The sequence below is a fragment of the Lonchura striata genome, chromosome 10 (genome assembly GCF_046129695.1).
Source record: "Lonchura striata isolate bLonStr1 chromosome 10, bLonStr1.mat, whole genome shotgun sequence".
Lineage (NCBI taxonomy): Eukaryota > Metazoa > Chordata > Aves > Passeriformes > Estrildidae > Lonchura > Lonchura striata.
Window position 1 is genome coordinate 22,066,412 of NC_134612.1, and position 16,517 is coordinate 22,082,928.

General features: G+C 42.1%; 1 long non-coding RNA gene across 1 annotated transcript; it reads left to right on the plus strand.

Annotated features, from left to right (window-relative positions):
- The first annotated feature begins 6,484 nt into the window (after positions 1-6,484).
- Positions 6,485-15,364, plus strand: LOC116183943 (uncharacterized). Its single transcript, XR_004148656.2, has 3 exons — positions 6,485-6,586; positions 15,009-15,135; positions 15,251-15,364. It is a non-coding gene; the product is annotated as an uncharacterized LOC116183943 (long non-coding RNA).
- The last annotated feature ends 1,153 nt before the right edge of the window (positions 15,365-16,517 follow it).

Below are 16,517 nucleotides of genomic sequence, written 5' to 3' on the forward strand. Positions count from 1 at the left end.
GTAATAAAAAAAGGCCAGGGTGATGGGATTTTGAGCAGCCTGGAGGGGAAAGTGTCCCTACCAAACCTAGATGACCTTTAGAGGCCCGTTCCAACACAGCCCATTCTGTGAAATATTTTAGAACAGACACTGCTCTTGCATACTTCCCTAAATATTTTCTCAAAAGGCTGGGATTTGCATGGCTTTAGTTAAAGAAATTAACTACATTCATTAAAAAAAAAAAAAAATGTGAATGAGAAGATAAGATAAGAGACTGCAATATGAAATTCATGTAAGAAGGGTACAGCTCTGGTGGGGTTTGGTCAGATCCCACATGCCAGCACACTCCCCACCTCACAGTAGCCACAGGTGTGGTAGCTCCAGAAAGCTGCTCCAAATCCAGCCCTATTGAGATGCAGAACCTCAGGCAAGATGACCAACCAAGGTATGAATAAGACACCATCTTCATGGGCTCACAGTCCCACATGGGAACACAACCCAGTGGAAAGGATTTCCAGATGCTACAAGTTGTGTGAATATATCATTCCTAGATCAGAGAAACTGAGTCCTGAGTGCCCTCACCTTGATTTAATATGCTGTTTTGACCACTAAACCTCATAACTTAGTGAAAAATACAGTATTTAAATGTTGTATGAAGTATTCGATGCTTCAAAATTAGTGAAAAGTTGAATTAAAATTAGTAGATGTCATAAGACTCCTTTAAATTGTGATGTATTTTGCAACTGCACCAAGTTTTTATTCTTTGCCATTGCTGGATATATTCACTAATGCTTATTAATTAGTATTTTCATGACCAAAAATCACTTTAAAAAATTTCTGCATCTTAGTTTGCCAAAATAGGAAGACTTCTAATCAAAATTTTCAATTAAACTGTTTGTGAATTAGACAAATTAAGCCCATGAGGAGAGGATCAGTTAAATCCTATAATGTTCCATTTACTCATATCAATAAATCATTTTCTTAAAAGAGTTCTACTTCTTATCTGAAGTAGTTGTTTCTATTACCAGAAGTTGACTATAATTTCTTAATGCAGACTAGAGTTGTCTGACATTTTGCACAATAAGTAGGTAACGAAATGGTGATTTTACCCATAACAGAAAGAATGGGTAACTCTGTCACTTATGTGTAAAGTTTTAGACAGCTAAGTAATACAGATTTAAATTAAAAATGACAGATGCACTGGCTTGTAATATAATGGGCACTGAAGTGAACCTTTATTCCTTTTAGCAGCTTACAGTTAACTCTTAAATAGACCACACATTATCTTCACTTTTGAGTACTGTAACTATTCAGCTAAATGATCAAATGGCCATTCTGTTGATGGCTGCTCTGTGCTCCAGGACAAAAAGATTCCCTGACCTACTGCAGAAATTCCACTGAACTCGTGTTAATCAGAGGTCATCCCAGAGGAAAAAATAACCCAGATGTTTCTCATTGGAGAGCTTCAGTATCAAAATCTGTGTATTGTATATCATCAGGTCAAGTGGGAATTGCTTTGTTTAATACTTCATAAAATATACACATGCTTCTCATATGATCACTCTAGCAGAGTGTCCAGAACCCACCCAGAGACTCCTGAAGCTAACTGGCCTTTTGTTATCTCTTTGAGGTGATAAATGTAGTTATAGAATTGTTAACAAAGTTCTTTACCTGATATATATTTGTGGCTCACCCTTGGCTCACTGGGGTTAATCGTATGAGAAAAATTAATTGGATTTTCTTTGCCACCTTTATTATAACTATAATATCAACAATAATACTACCTCTAATGCTAGTTCAGCCTCCAAGGCAACCTTTCATATCAGATTCATAATAAAGATGTCACTTTTGTATTTTCCTGGTGGAAATAGTAATTCAAGACAAAAAAAGCTGGAATACAGATAATACCACTTCTTGAGGGAGAACTCTGCAAACAAAGATGCTTGAATGAACTCAGATTTGTCCATGAATTGTTGTTCTAGCTGGATACAATACCAAGTAACAATTCCAAGCATACAAAACCCTTGTTGTAGAGCTAGATCAATAACTAGCTCTTCAACAAGATGATTTTTTTTTTTTTTTAAGAAAAATACCAGCAAACTTCCTTGTGGCAAAAAAAGGAGCCCACGATTTTTGTTCTTGATCAGATGGCCAAGATGGTTCCAATTTCATCAGGGTAATTGAGATCAAGTTCCAACTCATCAGAAAATTCACAGACATATAAACATAATTTGTGAATCACAAACCCAACATCTCTAACTCAGCTCTGAAAGTGCTCTTGACTGGTATTACCAGGCTTTCCAGAACTGCAGAGAGCACACTACAACTTGAGTGCAATATTGGCATTAGAGGGATCTATCAGCTTGAAGAGGTTGTTTCCTGTGATCTAGCATTCTGTACATCTGTGACTTCACTTGCATTTGCTCCAAAATGAATTTCATGCTTAACTTGTTTTTCTTAATTAAACTTCCTTTAACAGTTTCTAATATGTGCATTATTAAAACTCATTAGTCCCATTCATGCCTGCCTGTCATTTTTGGCTTCATATTCATGTACCAAAGAGCTCTGCTGCTTTATATAGGAAGCAAATTAAATAATAAATATGAGAACTTGAACATTTTATGAGTGTCAGTATGAGAAAGTGGCTGCAAGGCCCATAAGGTTTCACAAAAAAAAAGCATTACAGCTAAAGCTAACATGCTGACACATCTCTGATCTATAAAGTCTGCAGTAATGGTAGCAGTAAAGTGTTGTGCCATAGATGGGGAATTTTTCTCTCACATGAAATAGAAATAGGATATAGCACAGACTATATTTACCGTTGTAAAAAAATTTCAAATAAAATTTCCCAAAAGCTTAGAATATAACACCATTAAACGTCTACAAAGATTTACTCTTTCCATCTGACTTCATGTGTAGCTCCTATTATTCAGCTCCTTGTCCTGTTTTCATTTTCTACCCCTATCTGTGAGAAAGCTACAGCAAGCAGGCTCAGTGCCCCTGTGGTCATGTCCTGGTCACACTGACCACGTCTCCAGTGACCAGAGGGTTTCCTGACCCAGCAGCTGCATCTCATGGTGCCTGTTCCAGGGCCCAGATTCTCCTCTGAAATAATCCATTATTGTGAAACCAGTAGAAGAAACAAAAGCCTCATCCCACAATGCCTGTTTTGCACAGGCTTGAGGATGTCAAAATATTCAGTCTATCTGTAAGGTTTCTCCTGACTAAATTGTCGTTTTCTCCTCATGAATATTTCTAACACTATGTGCCTACATAACACTTTGCTGCTTTCAAGTACTGTTTTGGAAATTGGGGGACAGTTGGGAAGGCAAAAGTTAAGGAACAACTTTAAGTTCAGATGTCGAACCTAAAAGCTTCAGACAAAATGTAATTAAATAAAAATACAAAATGCAACATAAATGTGTTCCCCTCATTAAATTTCCAGAACCAGTTCAACAAGTGAGCTAATGGCTTCTCTAGGCAGGATGAGATTGAGGAGATTTAGAAAACATCTTTTCAAATTGCCATTTAAGTTCTCTGCTTCGTTAAAGGAATATGAGTTACTTGAAATGCAATAGTTGTAAAGTGTCCTTGACCACTTTTATGATTTTACAGTCACGTGTTGCTAATTTCCAAGCATTACATTCTCCCTTAATATGGAGCAAAGGACCTAACCAAGCATCAGCAGAAGGTAAGAGGCTACCCAAAGGCAACACTAAAACTGATTATGCAGAAAATATTATGAGGACAAAACAGAAGAATTCAACAAATGGGGTAAAGAGAATTCAAATTGCTTTTCCTTTAATGGCCTCATGTTTTATTTGACCATAGCAGTGGAAAAACCATGTTACCCTGCTGTGTGCAGCCCAGACCTTTACATGGCTTGGTAACCATGAGGATATTTACAGCACAGACTCTGTGCCCCCCTGGTTTCCCACAGCTGCTGCTCCCTCACTCCACCTTTTGTTTTCCAGTGGGAAGTGCTGTGGAGGAGAGGGTGCACAGCAAAACTTAGTATGGGACCAAGCAGCCAAGCAGTCACTTTTATCCCTGGAGACCACTCAATACATCATTAATGAGAAATTAACAGTTATGGAAATAAAGTCTGCTGGAAAACACGTGGGGTCTTCAGAGGCAGGTAGAAATGTGCAGCTGAGTCACCAAGAAGCCAAAATTATTTCCCCCTGTAATTCTGCTAGTTCAATAGTAATCCTGGGGAATGTAGCATCATCATTTGTTATCAGAAGTACACGATGTTCTCTCAATATGCAACACATGATGAAGTTTTCCCATTAGGTGGGTTTTTTTGGTTTGGTTTGGTTTTTTGCATGCCCTAACTCCCTCTCCCTCCCTTCCACAGAAACTCTTGTGCAACACCTGGGTATCAGGGCAGGCATCCCCCTCTGAGTGCTTATGCTCCCTTACAAAGCAGAGCTCAGAACCAGGGCTACAGAAATGGAGACATTCCTCCAGAACAGCCTTTATTCATCAGTCAGGACCTATTTTTTATAATTATCTATTATTTTATCACCTGTTGTACTTACCATGGATGGATATCTGGGACTAATCAGAGACTCTATGATTTACGGGATTAAATTGATAACAGCCCATCCTTTATTAAAAGAAATCCACAGAGATTTCTACTGGACCTCTAGAAAAAATGTTTTATTTTCATTATTTTCTTTCAAAGAAGGTCTGTCTCTTTTTGCCCTTCTTTTTCCACTATTTAATTTTTAAATATTTTTTCATGTGATTAAAAAACCATAATAAATATGTCATCGAACAAATAATTCAGAGCTAGCCAAGGGTCTGTAATACAGCTTTACATCTCTATTACAAAGGAATGTATATTTGCTTTTAATAAAGAAAGGCAAGCCAATCCATTACAAACTGAGACCACATTTAAGCCTCTGCTTTCTTCCCTTTTCCCCAGACTCCATTTGAGCAATTAGAGTGGTTAATGCTGGTGTGCATGCCAGCGGATATTAAAAATGTAAACTGATAAAAAATACAACTACCACCATTGCCATGTTCAAATTCCTCCATTCACTTGCAAATCAATTTATCTGCCTACAGCCCTGTCCCAGTCTTTAAATAACCCTCCTCAGCAGACTGCTCCACCTCCAGCCAAATAATCCAGAGAAAACCCACTTTGTGAAAGATGTTTAAGTATCAACAGCTAGGATATTATCTTCTTACCCTACTCTAGGAGAAGGGGTAAGATAAGCAAAGCAGCATCAGGTCACAGCTCCTCTCCTCGCTCCTACACCCACTGCCTCAAACAGCCTGAACCACTCTCATGGCTCTCGCTGCTGCCTCAGTTAATCACAAAACAGAGGTGTTCAGCCAAATCCTGCTTCCCAGCACACTTAGCATGATTATCCTCAGCCTCATTTTTCTTCCCACAGCCTGCATATGATTCGCAGGAAACGTACAGGATAAATGGGATCTCTTTGTAGGTACCTGAGGATCTCCTAATCATTTACTGCAAAACTGCTACTGCAATCTGCAGCCACAGCCTAAGAAAAACGGTGTCATTTATCAAAAAGTAACTAAGAAGCAGTCTTCTTTAACCCTGCACCCTGCACCAGTAATTGAGTGGTGGGGGAGAGAAGAAAAAAAATAAATAATCCTTCCCAACCACCATTCCCAAACATGGCTACTTTAGCTTTTGGTTCCCAATCTGCAAATCTAATTTCAAAGATGCAGAAGTGGTCTGCATGTTACAGCTGTTGAGCCCACACAAGTCTCAGTGCAGTCAATGGGAATCAAGATCTCTGAAAATCAGGGCCCTGAATAATGGGCTCTATTTTTAAATGCTCATTTGTACTGTGCATGGGTCTTTCTCTTGTCAGGTGCCTGTAATAAAGTACGTGCAATTTCATAAGTGTCCTTTGCTTCAACTAAGCCAGCCCAGAAAAGTAGGGGGAAATGTCCCAAAGCTCACAGTACTCCTCTTTCAGCAATAACAATAGTCTGTGGATGCACCAAAAATGATGCTACTGTGAAAAACAAGCAAACAAAAATACCAACCCAGGTCTTAAGGGAGCATGAAAAGGTTATTGTGAGCATTGCCAAAAATACATGGTTTTGGATGTGAATTATCTCTGAATTTACCAGTATGGTCTTGTCCCACTGAGGCTCTGGATAAATGCAAGTATTGCCACAGTGGATGGCAGTGCTGGCAAAAAATAATTCCTAAAACAATTTCTTACACTTATGCTGAGAAAAAGAAAAATCTGCTTCATTTCAAATTCACAGAACATCTAAACGTGCTAAAAACATTCACTTTGATATTTATAGCTTCTATAAGACATATTTCCATTTTATACTAGTGGATTTTAATGCCATAGTTGTTAGAGCTAAAACAAACTGGCCTTCCAGAAAGCAAACCCAGTGTCAAACTAACATGATATTCCTTCAAAAGGTCAGCAAATTTACAGAATGAAATGACCAGTCCAGATTGTGTCACCTGCACCAGCAAGAACAGAACACTACAATCAAGCTCTGGTTTGTTTTATTTAAACAGTTATTTGAATGTAATTGCCCTGAAACCATATGCAGCGTTAAAACGATTCCAGATAACATCCTTTCTCCTGATTCCAAGGTAACTTTCTGGCTTTAATTATAAGTCAATTAATATTAAGTAATTTGACTGATTAATTTTAATTAAACCTGTTGAAAATTGATTTTCCTTTAGCAAGTAAAGATGATGCTCTAGTGCGATCAGGAAAGGAGGATGGGGTGGGGGGGGCGGCCGGGGGGGAGAAGCAGAAGAAGCAGCACTCAGCACCCAGGCGAAAAAGAAGATGTCTGAGGAAATAAAGCAAAGCATCCCCCCGGCAGGCCCGGCAGAGAAGCGGGGGCTGCGGGAGGCACCGGGGCTGCGGGAGGCACCGGGGCTGCGGGAGGCACCGGGGCTGCGGAGCGCCCGCGGAGCTGCGCGCCCGGCCCGAGCGGGCGGCGGCCCCGGGGCGGCGGGGAAGGAAAAGTTCGCCGGGGCGGCGGCGGAGGGTGCGGGGGGTGCGTGCGTGAGTGCGAAAACGCGTGTGTGGAAATGCCCCCGCCAACACCCCCGCAGCCGCTCCCGCCGCCGCGCATCCCCGCGGGCGGGCACCGCTCGGGCTCGCAGCCGCCGCAGCCCCGCACCCGCAGCCCCGCTCGCATCCCCCTCCCCGGCCGCGGACACGCACACGCGGCTCGGAAAGCGGCCCTGCCGAGCGCCCCCGGGCTCAGCCCCGCAGCCGCCCTGCCCTGCCCTGCCCGGGGCCCCGCGCCCGGCCCGGCTCCATCTCCATCCCGCCGCTCCCTCTCTCCTCCATCCCGGCCGCGCTGCTGCATCCCGGCCCGGCCGTCCCCTCCCTCCTCTCCATCCCGGCGCGGGCTCGCCCCGCACGCAGGGAGCATCAAAGTATTTACCAGTTCACGGCCGCTTTCCCGCAACCGCAGCCGAAGCTGTATTCCGCTGGATTCGCCTCCTCCGGCTCTCCCAGCCGCTGGGAGCGGGAGGGCTCCCAACAGTGCTCCGGACACTTCCCAATTATACCGATTTTTATATATTTTTCTGCCCTTTCCTAGGATCGGGGCGCGGGAAGGGGGGGCTGGAAATCCCCATCCGGAATCCAGCCTCATCCGTGCCGAGCCACCTCCATGTAAATCCGACCATCAGGCAGGCAATGGAAATGATCAAACGCTACTTCTCTCCGTCTGCAGGCAGATAATCCCACTAATCCAATAGATCTCCCCCGATCCGAAAGTGCCCTCCAAACGAATCCCTTTCGCTCGATGTCCGGCGGGCGACCGCGGAGCCGCGACGCTGCCCCGAGGGGCGCGGGAGGGGCGCGGAGGGGCGCGGAGAGGGTGTTAATCTTTTTTGGCTCCTGGATGCACGGCTCGCTCGAACCGCCGAGATCCCTTGCTTTTTTTTTTTTTTTTTCTCCCCTATTACACGTTTCCACTCCAAATTGCTGCTGGATGAAAAATGGTACAAAGATACCCCCAGCGGCGGCGCGGCGAACAGCGCGGCAGCCCCGGCCCCGCACCGCCCCGCACCGCCCCGGGCGGACCGGCCTCCGGGGCAGCCTCCGCACCGGGGCCGCGGCTCCCACCGCCAGCGCCGGGGCACGAAGGGATGCCAGAGCGGCGGGGAGATGCTGCACGCAACCTGCGTCAGGGTGGGCTGCTGCCTCTTGCTTAATTATACCCCAAATATGTGATTTATGTGTGGTTTATACAGAGAGATGTGGATTATACGTAAATATTTCGCACGGGTGTAATTTAGGATGATACCGTGCTCTTACTTATTCGGATCATCACTGTGTGCACACAAGATATAAGTGACTTTTTTTGTTTCCCCTCGCTGTATCTTGAAATATTTTACTTTATTTTGCATTGCTTTCTTTCTATTTCTAATTGAGGAATAAAAGTATTCTCCGACCCCAGCCCTCACGCTTTCTAGGATCACAGCAGACAGTGCAAGTTGGCAACTCAGGGGATGTGGGGAGAAAGGAAGGCCAGATCAGGAGGGAAGGGAGAATAGTCCTTTGAATGCTGATAGGTCTATTCATTTTTTAAGAACAGCCACAATCGCACGTTAAAACATCCCAAGTTAAGCCTGTTGCAGAGAGCTCATTAACATCTCCTGTTATTTTAGGAGAGACTTCCCTTCACATTGTGTTTAAAATCTATATTTTGCTCTGTTAACATCCAGCTCAGTTTAAAATATTGACACTAACCAAGCACAGCAAACCCACTCATGTTTCCAAGCCTACAGCCCCAGGCAAGGTCTAGAGGTGCCCGAAAATTTGATAAGCTTTTACACCCTTACCTGAGAGCACGTCCCAGTGGAGGGAAGGTCAGTCCCAGCCACGCTGGGCTATTTATTTCTCTCAGTACCACTGAGGATCTGGATCTAAATGCCCATGGCAGGAGTGACAGGACACAGCAGCAATTTATCCTGTGACATTCCCATGTACTGGCATAATCCTGTCCTGGGCACGTTTTTTGCCTGTCTCAATGACTATTATAGTCCATGGTTAATTAGGAAAGTCCAGAATCCTTCGGTACACTGAAATTTAACTCTTTTGCTGTTGCCAAAAGCATGCAGCTCTCAGGTACAAAGAGAAAGGCAGAACATACTCAGCTGACAGGGCAATCCCATTTATGTTGCTACGTTAGTCTCAAGGGAATACTACATGGGAAAAAAAGTTTCAAAGCTAGAAATGAAATTTGTATATGAAAATCAATCACTTGCCACCAGCCACAGAGCAACCAACAGCCTAAAAACTATCACCAAAGAGGCAATACCAGGTGAGATATTCTGCCATTCTTCATCTGCACAAAGCCCTGGAGTAGCTTTATCTTTGGGTTGTTCCTTACACTGAAAAGCAAGAAATAAAGGTGAAATAAAATAACAGCGCTCTCCTTGTCACTAGATAAACCACTGGAATCTAAGTGTGCAAAGTTTTATTCTCTCTCCTTCAAGAAGGATATATCTATCCTCCCTGGTTTCCCTGAGCCACCTCGTGAACATCTCCTTGGAACGCTCTATCCTTTAAGCAGATGATCCCCTAACTAACTGTGGGGGGGAAAACAACCCATTTATTTCTTTACCATGCCTTTTGTGGGTGGCAGGAGCTGAAAATTTACACCCAACCTGCAACAATCCCAGCTTTGGTCACCAAGTCTCCTTCTGGTCCTAACCCATCCTCACTCGTGCAGAGATGGCACCGAATTGTTGAGCACATTAATCTGTTCTTCAACTCCCCCTCTCAGCAGTGATTGTGATGCCACCATTCAATTTTGCTCTGGCCTGTCCCCAAGGTTGGGGTCCCTTTCCAGAACTTTCTCACTGCCTTTCGTTCCCCTGTGCTGTGATTCAAACACTTCTCCCAATTCCTTCCCTCCAGGGGTCTCAATAGCTCTCCTCTCATCCAAAATACTGCTGGGGAAAGAGGAATACTGACTTGTGGGAGGGGAACAAGATTTGTCTCCAGCTCCAGAAAATTGTACAGGTCCAGGAAGGGATATTTGCCTGGGAAAACAAAGTATAGGGCCAAACCCTCTATAAAAAGGTGGGATGGCAATAGCTGAGCCTACATGTGTGGTAATAATAGATTATATTCTAATATAGTAAAAGAATATATGACATTCCTCTATCCATGCAGCATCTGATGCTGATTCAACCAGCAGTTTACAAGCAGGACAACCATGCTTGTAAGAACTACATCGCTTGCACACACATTATTTTCTTATATATATATGTATGTATAAATATATATAAAAATATTTATATAAGGTTGGAACTATATGATCTTTAAGGTACTTTCTAAGCCAAACAGTTCTATGGTATACACACATTTATGCCTACATAAAAACTTGTAAAGAGTGTTTTGGATTTGTTTGAAAGTGCATGTAATTGATTAGAGCTTTGTTAAATATGTTTTAATACCCTGCATGTCAGAAAGAATTACACATTCATTGCAATCTAGGGAATGCAAAACTGGTTTAAAGACCAGCATTATTTAATATTTAGTTCAACTGAGTCTTGATAGGGTTGTGTTATCTGCATTTATTAAAAGAATGAAAAAAGAGCTAAATTTCCATGGGCTGAAAATCCATGGAAATTTCAAAGGCCAGCATCCTGCAATAGTCTAAAATTTCCGTCTGCTCCATTTTCTCTATTTTAAGAACATGAAACCCTTCATACAACCCTCATTGTAAGCAACTAACATCCAAAAAGTGCAAAACATACAATCAAAAGCTGAAAAGAAGAAAGAAGCTCCCAACTAGCAATCCAAGCTAAAATGCACGTTCAGATACATAAAGTATGCACCCGAAGCTTTGAAGGTAGGCAAATTTTTTGATGCAACACAAGTTTCATGAGCTATTGAAATATGTAGCTTAAGACAGACAAGCTTTTCTTTCAAATATAAATTTTGTCAGACTGTGTTTCTCAAAGAAAATTAACCTTTCAAATAGGTAGAACAGGTGGAACTGTTTACATACACAAAATACTAAATAGTCATTAATTTGTTTGTCTCAAGGTAGCTCATTAAGTTTTGTGTTGCAATAATTTTGTTAAATATTTTCTTTGATTTCATGAAACTTAAGATTGCTCTCATCTCTGTACATTTCTATTCTTTAGATTGCCCAGATTGCCAGATCTTTAATGAAATTATAATGCCTGCCTATGAGCTGCTGTAGTTAGCTGTAACTGCTGAGTTATTGCCATTCATTTGGTTGAGCCTTGCCAAAATGAGCCACTTAAAGAGGCCATCCCTCTTCAGAGAGCATCTTCACAAAGACACAGGGCCCTGACAGTCCTTCAGGCACTCCAAACATGGTCATCTTTTGCTTTCTTCAGCATTGTTCTTTTGTACTAAAACAAATACATTAAAAAAAGTACAGCTCTTTGTTGCATGGCAAAGGGCTCACTTGAGACTGGTCAGAGTTTCACAGATAAAGAGTCAAGAAAATTATCAGCACTAGTCTGAGTGCTCTGACCTTAAGTACATCTAAGCCCACAGAAGTCCCCAATGCTGCCATCCCCTCACCACCACCTCTGCTGCTCTTCAGCACTCAGGGACCCCCATTCCCTTCCTCCCACCCACGATGGGAGCCGTGAGATTTGTCATCTGATGGGATTTGTATTCTGACATCATGCAGGTTGTCCTCAGTGACATTCACTTTTTATCATTAGCACCCTGCGCTGGGATGTTTAATTGGCTATGTTGTATCTCTGCACTGTAGATTTATTTTGCATTTTCATTTAATTAACAGCCATGACCACTGGCCTGATGGATGGTAAAGCATTCTGTGAAGTAGAATCCTACTGGATTAAAAGCTTTGCTGGAATGTTTCAAACACCCATTCAGCCTGAACTTCTCAAAAGCAATTTTCTATTAAGTACTGCATTTCCAAAACACAGTGCTCAGAGACGTGGGAAGAGGAAGAAAACAGGACCCAAGGATGACACAAACCCTGCTCCTACAAACTCACCCCTCTCCAAGTGTTGACTGGATGCTCAGATGAGCACAATCCACCCATGGTTATTCTGAGATTCAGAATTTCAGGTTCTTCTGGGTGCTGTTAAAAGACAGATATTGATAAAAAAAGCCATTGCCAGTGTTCTTACTGGAACTTAATCAGTAGATTACAACACATTACAACACTGTGCTTGCCAGGGAACTCTGAATTAATTATAAAATCCATTTCCTTGTTTATGTGGCTGGGAATACATTTACAGAGGAGTTTTATGACTTTGTTCCTTCTCAAAATTTCAGTTATTATTTGAAGCCATAATCCAGCAGTACCTTGGTTTGCAGTGACCCAGTAGAGGAAACTATGGGGCTAGACTTTGTTTTTTTTAATTATGGAAAGCATTTAGACAGAGAGCTTTCTGTTCATACAGCGTGAAAAGCAACCCATTTCTAGTTTTTTAAATTAAATTTGTTGAAACCTAATGTTGAGTACATACTGTATTCCACTTCCAATGTGCTGAGTTTGAAAGCTCACAGGGACATTCCCTGATGGAGCTGCTGCTCTGAGTCACTATTACATGCAGTTTATTTTCATTTAGACTCAGCAAGCAAATGACAGAGAACCATGGGCCAACTTCATCACTCATGAGATGAAATGGAAGTCAGAGGATCCTCATCAGAGAGTGTTCTTCCCTAATACTTAAACTCAATAAAAAAAAAAAGAACATGTCACCTGGATTGTTAGAATTTGCAAGTGTAAGCAGTACAATTGCTCTCCACATGCTTTTGCTGTGGCATACCTTTTCCTTCTTCACCAGTCACTTTCCATAAGCAAGGAAAGCTTGAACTTCTGTGAATTAAGACTTGCTGGAACTTTGACACACTCTGTACTGACAGAGCATTTTAGGTCCTTATTTAAATCAGTCAGTAATAAGATGACTGTGAAATACATCATGATTTTACTACCAGCCTCTCTTGGCATCTGTTTGCCTCCAGTTACGACTGCGCCGATAACTTGGTGACCGATATAATTAGCCTGGCTGTCATTATGGCTACTGGCCAAAAGAGCCAAAGATGTGCCTTAAATTTTCTTTTCAGATGCACCAAATAACATGATCCATTAATTAAAACTCAGGCAGTTGCAGTTAATTCCTGACAACTGAAAAAGATGCAATTTGAAAACATTCCTAAAGAGCAGTAAATCACTTCCAATCTGCTTTGTGTGAGCTGCATTTGAAAGAAGCTGGGGTGTGCTGGGGTTTGGGTGCTGGGTTGGGAGTTAGGGGTAGAACCAGGTGGAGATTTTGAGCAAACCCTTTTTATCTCTCTTGCCTTTAACTCTGCCTAATCCATCTTGATTTTTTTTATCACCAGGGCAGGGACAATCTTCCCATACCAAGGAGAAGGGGGCAGGCATGTAGGGATTCCCAAGGAGGAGAGGGAGGTCAGGAGGCAGCCACTGCCAGCCCCAGCTTGGCACTGACCCACGCAGCTGCCTGCAGGTGCAGCAGCAAATCCATGCTCCTGTAGGGAGCTGAGAGATCTCTGAAAGGGGCCAGACACCCCAGAGGGTCGTGTGGGACTGACTGGTTTTGTGGAGGAGTCAATATGAGGAGTGCTTATGAAATTCTGCCCAAATAAGCAATAAGAAATAATGGGAAGGCAGAAAAACACTCCTTAAAGGAAAAATTCCTGTATTTTGCAGGCATTTATCATCATCAGTGGTGATGGGAAGTCCAGGAGATAATATCAATATGAAAATATAATTGTACAAATATTGTAACACATTCACCTGCTTATCTTAGCAAGTCTTAAAGCTTGTCAAGTCTGGGAATCTGATTCACTGCACAAACGACACAAAATTGATATGTACAGGCAAGAACACACAGGCAAACAGGGGGAACAGAAATTGTCAAGGATCTCCAAGGCAAAGACACCTGAAGAGCTCATGAACTGAAGGACCCAGAGAAGCCCCTTCTCTAACTGGCAATGAGAGGGGCAATAATCCTTCTGAAAATACAATTACTTTTAAAAAAATAAACTGAAGGTAGATCAAATCACTTGTGATTTCTGAAAATCTCACTGTAGTGTGAGCTATTCTTTATAGCCCAATAATACTATTCCTGTAAAATCTAGCAGTCCAAACCATTTAATAGCAAGGCAACAACAACAAAATTCTTCATTGTAGCTGTGCAATGGGTTCATGTTAGGTTATGACAGATACCAGACACGAGATAGCATCATATCTACATGGTGAGGCACCCTGGAAAACTGGACACACCAACAGCACCCCTGCTCTGTGCAAAACATCTGCAGCTACCTCTGTCTGCTGTGTCAGGAAGCCTTAGCTGGCATCCATGTAGGCAGGCAAGGAAGAAAAAGAGAAAAAAGAAACAAACAGATAAAAAAAAAGAAATTAGAAAAAAACAAACAGAGAAAGAAACATCATTAAAGAAACTGCAGCAGCCTAGAAGACTATTATTTAATTGATGTCATAACCCAGGAGAGTGTGTGATCCTCTCTACACCATGGTCATGCCACAGGGTGCTCTCTACGTGGACTTTGAAACTGCAGCTGTTTTTTATAGCATGATCAGCTACACCCATCTGAAAGTTAAAACTATACAAATACTTTGTAATACTTATCTGTGGCTGAAGTGAAACCCACACCCAGAAAGACATGACTTTGAATTTTAATTTTCAAATTTCTAGGTCTTGATTGCAGAATACTACTTTTTATCCCCCCACACCTAGCATTTGCAGAATTTAATGAACAATGTCTCTAGCATTCAGAATTAGCACAATACAGCTTAGTCTCCTTCTGTGTGCCAAACTTTGGAATTTCCTTGCTGTAGAAAGTGAGCACAATGGTTCCCAAAAAGTAGTTTCTTAGGCAAGATGAAAGAGTTAATTAGTTTTCTATTTCTCAGGCTTCCTTTCCTATTCCAGACAACTAGAGCACCCAAATTTCCTATTTCTACTAATAATGGTGCTGTAAAATTTTTGCTGGCAAACGTTATTGTTTCAGCTGAGAAATTTATTCTTATAGATGAGAAAAAAAACTCCTGCAGCCCCCTCCGAGGTCTGTGCATCAGCCAGTAGAGGGTGCAGGAATTGTGGCTGCATTCCCCACACGCCTGAGCCGGCTGCTGCTGCTGCTCCAGCTTCTTTCTAAGGTGGGCAAATATAATAAAGCACCTAACGCTGTGTTATGGGTCATTTCAGTATTAAATAATGTGTACAAATTGAAAGGCATCTGTTTTTCTCAGCTCTTCTTTTCTCTGTTCACAGCTGTTCTCAGTGTTTACAGTGATGCTGGACTCGTGCTGCACACGTGAAATTCAGACTGCAAGCTCACATTGCAAACCTTAGAGATGTCTGGGTGATATTTTTCTCATCACAGGATTAAAAAAAAGGGTCATCTCCTATCAATAAAAAGTTTAATTTCTATTATTCAGACTTCAAGCAAATAAACTTCCACTGAAATAAACCAAAAGTGGGAATATTAGCTTGGGAAGGGGATGTCAGGTAGAGAGGGGTTAAAAGGCATTTGTGTGCAGAAGGAATGCTGCAGCAGCCCTTGTTAAATGCAGAATTATCCCAAAGCAGCTTTTCCTTCTTCCCCAGCCACCTGTGGGTTAGACACTCCAGGGTGGTGGGGCTGCTGGTGGGCAGTCCCAACTCCACAGAACTTTTCCATGTTTTTGTGTGTATATGGTACACATATTTTGTATATGGTTTGTCCATATTTTGCAGTGGGGCTGGCACAGATGTGGGTCAAACACCTGCAGGAGCCCATGAACACACCTGTTACATCCAGAGTTTCACATCTGCAATTCCACTGCAATGCCTGCGCTACCCAACTCTCTTAGAGTCTGCTAAGGCCAAAATAAAACACTGGGATTTAGGGGGGATTTAGGCCATGGGAATCTAAGGCCAGTGTTTCAATAAGCCTAAAACTCTATTAGAGTCAGCTCAGCACCAGAAGAATAAATGAAAACACAAGGTTGAACTTGGCAACTCTGAATCATAGAGGTGAGCAACTATCAAGGAATGATCACAGTGTAATAATCACAAGATACAGAGCATGAAAGGGTTTTTGACAGGTGAAAATGAACACATTTACACCACACGCAGCTAAAATTTGAGTCTAAAATGAAGGATATACTTTTCTTTTTGAGCAAGAATTTGTTGATCTAAAGACCAAAACAAAAATTCTTGTTTCTTCAGCGTGTACTACATAACTGACAACATCTTTCAGCATTGTCTGAGGTTTGATTGCAGGTTACCTTTCAAAGATTAGACAAGATAAATCACCCTGCATTAGCACACCTATCTGACAAAATGACATCTCAGAGTGGCTTGATAAAATATGATGGTAAATTTTACAGGTCAATAACCTCTGCCTGGTATGAGCAAAATCAGCGTTGTCCACTCCTTTCCTACAGAGCTATCAGCGGTTGAAACAACCAGCAACATCTCAAATGAAATGTCTCAAATCTCAGTACAGTCCCTGCAGCCATCCAGTTCATCAAAGTAAGAAACAAGCTGAGGAGAG